The following is a 7,707-nucleotide window of genomic DNA, read 5'->3' as shown; positions in this document are numbered from 1 at the left end:
TAAAATCGAAATACAGACCAAACTAATTGGTGGTAAAAGAAATCTGATAGTGGTTGTTGTAGGGGGCTTGGAAAAGGAATTGGCTGGAAAAAGACAGGAGAAAACATTTCAGGGGGATGAAATGTTTTATGCAGTGTTTCTACAGGTGTGAGCAATTGTCAAACTCGTATTGAATATCTAAGATCTCTGCATTTTTTTAAATTTATTTATTTGACAGAGAGAGACACGGCGAGAGAGGGAACACAAACAGGGGGAGTGGGAGAGGGAGAAGCAGGCCTCCCGTGGAGCAGGGAGCCCGATGTGGGACTCGATCCCAGGACCCTGGGATCATGACCTGAGCCGAAGGCAGACGCTAAATGACTGAGCCACCCAGGCGCCCCTAAGATCTCTGCATTTTGTTGTATGTTTATTATATCTTTTTTTTAATGAAGCCTACATCCATGAGGCTTTTATTTTTTTAATTATTTTTTTATTTTCTTTAAAATTTTTTAAACTTATTTTTTTTAATATTTTATTTGACAGAGAGAGACACAGCGAGAGAGGGAACACAAGCGGGGGAGTGGGAGAGCGAGAAGCAGGCTTCCCGCTGAACAGGGAGCCCAATGTGGGGCTCGATCCCAGGACCCTGGGATCATGACCTGAGCCGAAGGCAGATGCTTAACAACTGAGCCACCAGGCGCCCCTATTTATTATATCTTAACTAAAAAATCTAAAAGTCGGGGCGCCTGGTTCAGTTGGTTAAGCGACTGCCTTCGGCTCAGGTCATGATCCTGGAGTCCTGGGATCCAGTCCCGCATCGGGCTCCCTGCTCAGCAGGGAGTCTGCTTCTCCCTCTGACCCTCCCCCCTCTCTTATTCTCACTCTCTCAAAATAAATAATAAATAAATCTTAAAAAATAAATAAATAATCTAAAAGTCAATCACTTTTAATATCCTAGCAAAAAACAATTGGAAAATAAAATAATTCCATTTAAAATATCACAAAAGGACTCAGAAATAAATTTAACCAAAGACTTTGACCTAAAAATTACAAAATTTGGGGAGGGGGGCGCCCGGGTGGCTCAGTCAGTTAAACATCTGACTCTTGGTTTTGGCTCAGGTCCTGATGGTCATGAGATCCAGCCCCACGTCTGGCTCTGTGCTCAGTGGGGAGTCTGCTTAAGATTCTTTCCCCCTCTGCTCCCCTCCCTGCTCATGCTCACACGTGTGCTCTCTCTTTCAAACAAACAAACAAACAAACAAACAAATCTTTTTTAAAAATTACAAAATTTTGTTGAGAGAGATTGAAGAAGATCTAAATAAATGGAGAGATAAGTCATGTGAATGGATCGAGAGACTTGATACTGTTAAGTCACTTCTCCCCAAATTGATCCATATGATCAAAGCAACTCCAATAGAAATCACGGAGAGCAATTTTTTTTTAGAAATTGAAAAACTGATTCTAAAATTTTTGTTTTAAAGATTTTATTTATTTGTCAGGGAGAAAGAGCACACACACACACAAGCAGGGGGAGTGGGAGAGGGAGAAGCAGGTTCCCCACTGAGCAGGGAGCCCAATGCAGGGCTCGATCCCAGGACCCCGGGATCACAATCTGAGCCAAAGGCAGATGCTCAACCTACTGAGCCACCCAGGTGTCCCCCGATTCTAAAATTTACATAGAAATGTAAAATGCCAATACAATCTTGAAAAAGAAAAAGGCTGTGGTACTTATCTAACACCCTAAAGCCATAGTAATCAAGACTGTGATTTTGATCAGGATAGACATGAAATTATACAGAATAGAGTCCAGAAATTGATTCACACTTATACAATCAACCGATTTCAATGAAAAGGAAAATATTTCAACTAGTAGTGCTGGAACAACTGGATATTTGCATGAAAAATAATGAACCTTGACACCTACCTGACACTATTCACAACAATTAATTCAAGATGGATCATAAAGCTAAATGTAAATCTGAAAACCATAAAATTTTTAGAAGAAATCATAGGGAATATTTCCAGGGCCTGAGGTTAAGCAAAGATTTCTGAGTAGGACCCAGAAAGCAGTAGCAATAAAATAAAAATATGATAAATTAGACTTCATCAAAATTTTAAAATTTTGCTCATCAGAAAATGGATAGCCATGGGGTGCCTGCCTGGCTCAGTAGGTAGAGTATGCAACTCTTGATCTCAGGGTCATGAGTTCAAGCCCCATGTTGGGGGTAGAATTTACTTAAAAAAAAAGAAAAAAGAAAAAAAAAACAGATAGCCAAGCCACAGACTGTGAGAAAATATTCACAAAATTTTATTATCAATAACAATATTAATAAAAGTATTACTGACAAAGGACTTGTATCTAGTATATGTGAAGAACTCCTGTCATTTAATAAGAAAAAAGACAAACCCAAAAAATGGGCAAAGTTGGGCGCCTGGGCAGCTCAGTCGGTTGAGCAATGGACTCTTGATTTAGGCTCACGTCATGATCTTGGAGCCCTGGGATCCAGCCCCATGTTAGGCTCCACGCTCAGTGGGGAGTATGTTTGTGGATTCTTTTTTTTTTTTTTTTAAAGATTTTATTTATTTAATTGACAGAGAGAGAGAGAGAGAGAGAGAGAGAGATAACACCAGCAGGGGGAGTGGGAGAGGGAGAAGCAGGCTTCCCGCCCAGCAGGAAGCCACATGCAGGGCTCGATCCCAGGACCCTGGGATCATGACCTGAGCCGAAGGCAGATGCTTAACCAACTGAGCCACCCAGGCGCCCCTGTTTGTGGATTCTTTCTCTCTCTCCCTCTGCCCCTCTCTCCAATTGCATCTCTGTCTCTCTCTAAAGATAAATAAATAAATCTTTTTTTTTTAAAGATTTCATTTGTTCATTTGAGAGAGAGAGAGAATGAGCGGGGGGAGGGGCAGTGGGAGAGGGAGAAGCAGACTCCCCGCTGAGCAAGGAGCCTGAAGTGGGGCTCGATCCCAGGACTCTGGGATCACGACCTAAGCTGAAGGCAGACACCTAACCAACTGAGCCACCCAGGCACTCCCAAAAAGAAAGAAATCTTAAAAAAGAAAAAGGGTAGAGTTAAGATTTGTGTATTTCGGGCGCCTGGGTGGCTCAGTTGGTTAAGCGACTGCCTTCGGCTCAGGTCATGATCCTGGAGTCCCAGGATCGAGTCCCGCATCAGGCTCCCTGCTCAGCAGGGAGTCTGCTTCTCCCTCTGACCCTCTTCCTTCTCGTGCTCTCTCTCATTCTCTCTCTCTCAAATAAATAAATAAAATCTTAAAAAAAAAAAAGATTTGTATATTTCAATTTTTACCCAAAAATGCCTGCATAAAAAAAAAAATCAAGATGACTGGGGTGCCTGGTTATCGGTAGAGCATGTGACTCTTGATCTCTGGGTCATGAATTCAAACCCCACGTTGGTTGTAGAGTTTACTTAAAAAAAAAAAATCAAGACGACTAAACCAACTGTAGTACATCCTCCCAATGGAATAGTACTCAACAATAGAAGGGAACAAACTACTGATACATGCAACATTATGGGTGAATCTCAAAACATGATGCTGAGCAAAAGAAGCCAGACAGAAAACATTAGATAAATGGTTCCATTTATTTATCTAGTATTCTGGAAAAGGCAAAATTAGAGAGAGACTAAAAACAGTAGTTGCCAAGGTGTCGACCACAACAGGGAAGCATGGGGCATCTTTTTGAGGTGATGGCAAGGTTCCATTCATTTGCTGTGCAGACCTAAATTCAGTCTACCATTTCCTGCAGGTGTTCAAGTATTTTCCACATGGCCAGGATTCCTGGTCACTTCTCTCTGCCCTCTGCTTCTGCCATCACATCTCCATCTCTAACTCTCTTGTCTCCCTCCTTCCTTATAAAGGACTCTTGCAAATGCACCACGGCCACCCATATAATATGACTAATATGACTATATAGGATATACAACTCTATCTGCTTATCAAAACTCAGAACTGTACCCATATAAAGGATGAATTGTATTGCATGTAAATTCTACCTCAACAAGCTTTTTAATTTTTTTTAAGGCTTTTTAATTTTTTTTAAAGATTTTATTTATTTCGGGGGGGCAGAGGAAGACAATGTCATGCAGACTCCCTGCTGAGCTTGGAGCCTGACGTGGGGTTTGATCTCACAGCTCCAAGATCATGACCTAAGCAGAAATCAAGAGTCGGATGCCCAACCACTTAAGCCACCCAGGTGCCCCTCAGTAACATTAAAAAAAAAAACAAAAACTAAGTTAGAGGTGAGCAGGGAGTGGGTGCAAGGATGAATATACCAGGAGAGAGGCAGGGGTGCCTGGATGGCTCAGTCAGTTAAGTGTCTGACTCTTGGTTTTGGCTCAGATCTTGGTGCCGGGGTTGTGGGATCAAGTCCCACATTGGGCTTTGTGCTCAGCACGGTCTGCTTTGGATTCTCTCTCACTCAGATAAATAGATAAAATCTTAAAAACAACAACAACAATAAGAGAGGCAGAATGCTGGTGAGTGGGGAAGCTCCGCGGTTGGTATAGGGTTGTCTGTTCTACTCTTAGGTTTATTTTATTTACATTTGAAATTTTCCATAATAAAAAGTTGTGGTTGTTCATTTTGAGGGAAAGGGAAATTGTGTGATGGAGGCAAAGATGTCGCAGAGTTGGTCAACTGTCCATCCTGCCAGGACACTTTTTGCACATGAAAGAACTGATGTCCCTGGGGTCTCAAACTGACTTCCCGCTTACCCCCTACCCCCCACCCAGGCCCTTAAACAAGCTAGAGCTTTTTACTTTAACAGTTTTTGCTGGTACTCCTCAAAAATTTTTAACGCCATTTGATTCTTAGCTGCCACAATTTTTTTTTTTTTGCTCTGTTTTAAGGTCTCCTTATTTATTTATTTTTAAAGATGCCCTTTTCCTCACAATAGCCTCTTTGATATGTCAGTAAACCATGCAGGGCTTATTTTTCAAGTGGCTGTTCTTTTGGATTTGTGCCATGCATTTATCACGGGCTTCCAATAAAGCACTTTTAAAACGAAATAGGCTCCAGGCTTTCTATGGGCTGTAACTTTTTAAACAATTCCTTTCATTTCTCCCCCTTAATGCCCTCATTCTGTCCTAGTTTCCCTTTCTAAAACCGAGCGATCAAATGATGGATTCGCCCCCTCCCTTTCCCGTTAGCAGGCTGAATGTGTATTGTGGTCACTACTGACGGGAGTGGTTTACCCATGACCACTCAGTGCCCCAGTGTGGTCACTGGGCAGACCCAGATTCAGCCTCCTCTTTCCTGCAGTGGGGGTTCAAGTATTTGCCAAGCGGCCAGCACTCCTGGGTGCATCAATCCTCACCTTTATATTGTTAATCGGCTCTCTATCATCCACGGGATAAAATCCAAGCTCTTCCCACCTACTAGAATGGCTCCGATAAAAAGACTGAACAGGCCAAGTACGGGTGACGAGAAGCAACTGAAACTCGTCCACTGCTGATGGGAAATGTGAGATGCGGCGGCCGCCCCGGAAAACAGTTTGGCAGGTCCTCAAAATGTTAGTCACAGAGTTACCACAGGACCCAGCGACTCCATTCCTAAGTAGATACCTAGGAGGACTGAAAATATATGTCCACACAAAAACCGGCTCATAGCAGCGTTGGTCACATAACCCAAAACTGCAAACAGCTCCAAGGCCCGTCAACAGGTGAATGGATTAAAGATGTGTGGAATACACACATAGCAATAAGGAAGAACTATTGAGGCAAGCCACAACACTGATGAATCTCAAAACAATGATGCTAAGTAAAAGAACCCAGACTACAAAAGAATGCATGCCTTATAATGCCATTTTTATAAAACTCTAGAAAACGCAAACTTCTCTGTATGACAGAAAGCAGATCGCTGTTTACCTGGAGATGAGGCTGGGGAAGAGCGAGGGATTACAAACTAACAGAAGACTTTTGGAGTGATGGATATGTTCATTATCTTGATTTCATGAGCATATCCGTATGTAAAAATTGATTAGATAGGACGTCTAAACATATGCATGTTATTATATGTCAGTTATACCTCAATAAAGCTGAAAAACAAAAGAATTGAAAATAAGACACTTCCTAGACTTGGCCAAGGAAGCCCCAACCTTCTCCAATACTCCACGGGGCAGCACCTGGGCCAGCCACCGTTATTGCTTCATGCTCTTAGTCCAAACTGTAAGGTTTACTTCAGATGCTCATGGTGACACACTGGTCACAGAAGACCCACTAGCCTTCCCCAGGACAGCATTTGCTCCCTCCTTCCTGAAAGCCACCAATACAACTAGCCATAACTGTCAGGCCACTTACCATTTAGTATATATTTCTAGGTCTGCTTTCCCTAATTCTAGAGAAACTCTATAGTAAGGATGTGTTTCAGTTACTTTTATATTCCCAATTTAGGCTTGCAGAGATTTTCAAAAAAATTTTACAAGTGTTCTTTCCACCTAAGGGGACAGCATCTCAGAGACAACTCTTGAAGAACATCATTCATGCAGTTAATAATTACAAAGGAGCTACCGCACAGGAGGCACTGAGCTAGGCCCCTAGGGCAAGGTTCAGTGTCACAGAGAAGATGAGCAAATGTTCAAGCAGTTCCAACACAGCCTGCCCAAGCCGAGAGATGCTGCAGGCACTAACAAGACACCTAACTTGATGTTGAAGTAGGAGTGACCTCTGTCAGGAAAGGCTTCTTAGAGGTGATACTTAATCTGAGGAATGAAGAATGAACAAGAGCCCTGAGTCAGTTGGGGTGGGAGAGTTTCCCTGTAAATGGACCACCACATGCAAAGAGCTGAGAAAGAGAGCAAGCTAGGTTAGCTGGGTTCTGGAATTTGGAGCCTTGTGTTGGTAGGCAGATGTGAAGTTTTGATGGACCTGTCAGGCCATGCAAGGAGTTTGGCATTTGTTTAGATTCTAGAAGACTCTAGAAGGCAACATGGAGCTTTTGAAAGATTTTAAGCTGGGGAATATATATATACTTTTTTTTTTAAGATTTTTTTTATTATTTGACAGAGAGAGACACAGCGAGAGAGAGAACACAAGCAGGGGAAGTGGGAGAGGGAGAAGCAGGCTCCCCGCTGAGCAGGGAACCCATGTGGGGCTGGATCCCAGGACTGTGGGATCATGACCTGAGCCGAAGGCAGACGCTCAATGACTGAGCCACCCAGGCGCCCCAAGCTGGGGAATATCTTGTTCACATTTGTGTTTCCAAAAAATAACCTTGGCAGGGCAAAGCTGGGGGCAGGGAACCTCTTAGGAAGGGATTGTGGTGGTTCTGGGAAAGGTGGTTCTGGGAAAGGCAGCCGATAGGCTGCCTGAGGCACAGCAAGGAGGGAAGACTGAAACAGGAGGATCTGTTACACTTCTGCTCCCACACGCGGCCCAGTCATCTACTTGCTAGTAGATCATCAGCTTCCTCCTATAGCATCCTAAGACCACGTCCTTGTCCTGACAGCCTAACCAAAAATGGCCCTCCCTCACCCAAGTCATTGATACTTCCTCTGAGAGCCAAGAATCCTTCACTCATTGGAAACAAACTTGTCCCCAAGACAGTGACCAAACCAGGATCTCCCTCACCCGCGGGGCTTTGAAACAATTGTCCTCATCAGTCTATCGACAAGACTCCTTTCTCCCATCTTTCTCTAACGTCCAAGAAGTGAAAGGATCAATCCATTCTAAGGGCTCAGCATTAAAGCAGCAGTAGGAGCCCATGACC

The sequence above is a fragment of the Eumetopias jubatus genome, unplaced genomic scaffold, assembly GCF_037043125.1.
Source record: "Eumetopias jubatus isolate StellerSeaLion01/CBP00866 unplaced genomic scaffold, mEumJub1_p1.0 scaffold_6, whole genome shotgun sequence".
Classification (NCBI taxonomy): domain Eukaryota; kingdom Metazoa; phylum Chordata; class Mammalia; order Carnivora; family Otariidae; genus Eumetopias; species Eumetopias jubatus.
This window is presented reverse-complemented; position numbering follows the sequence as displayed.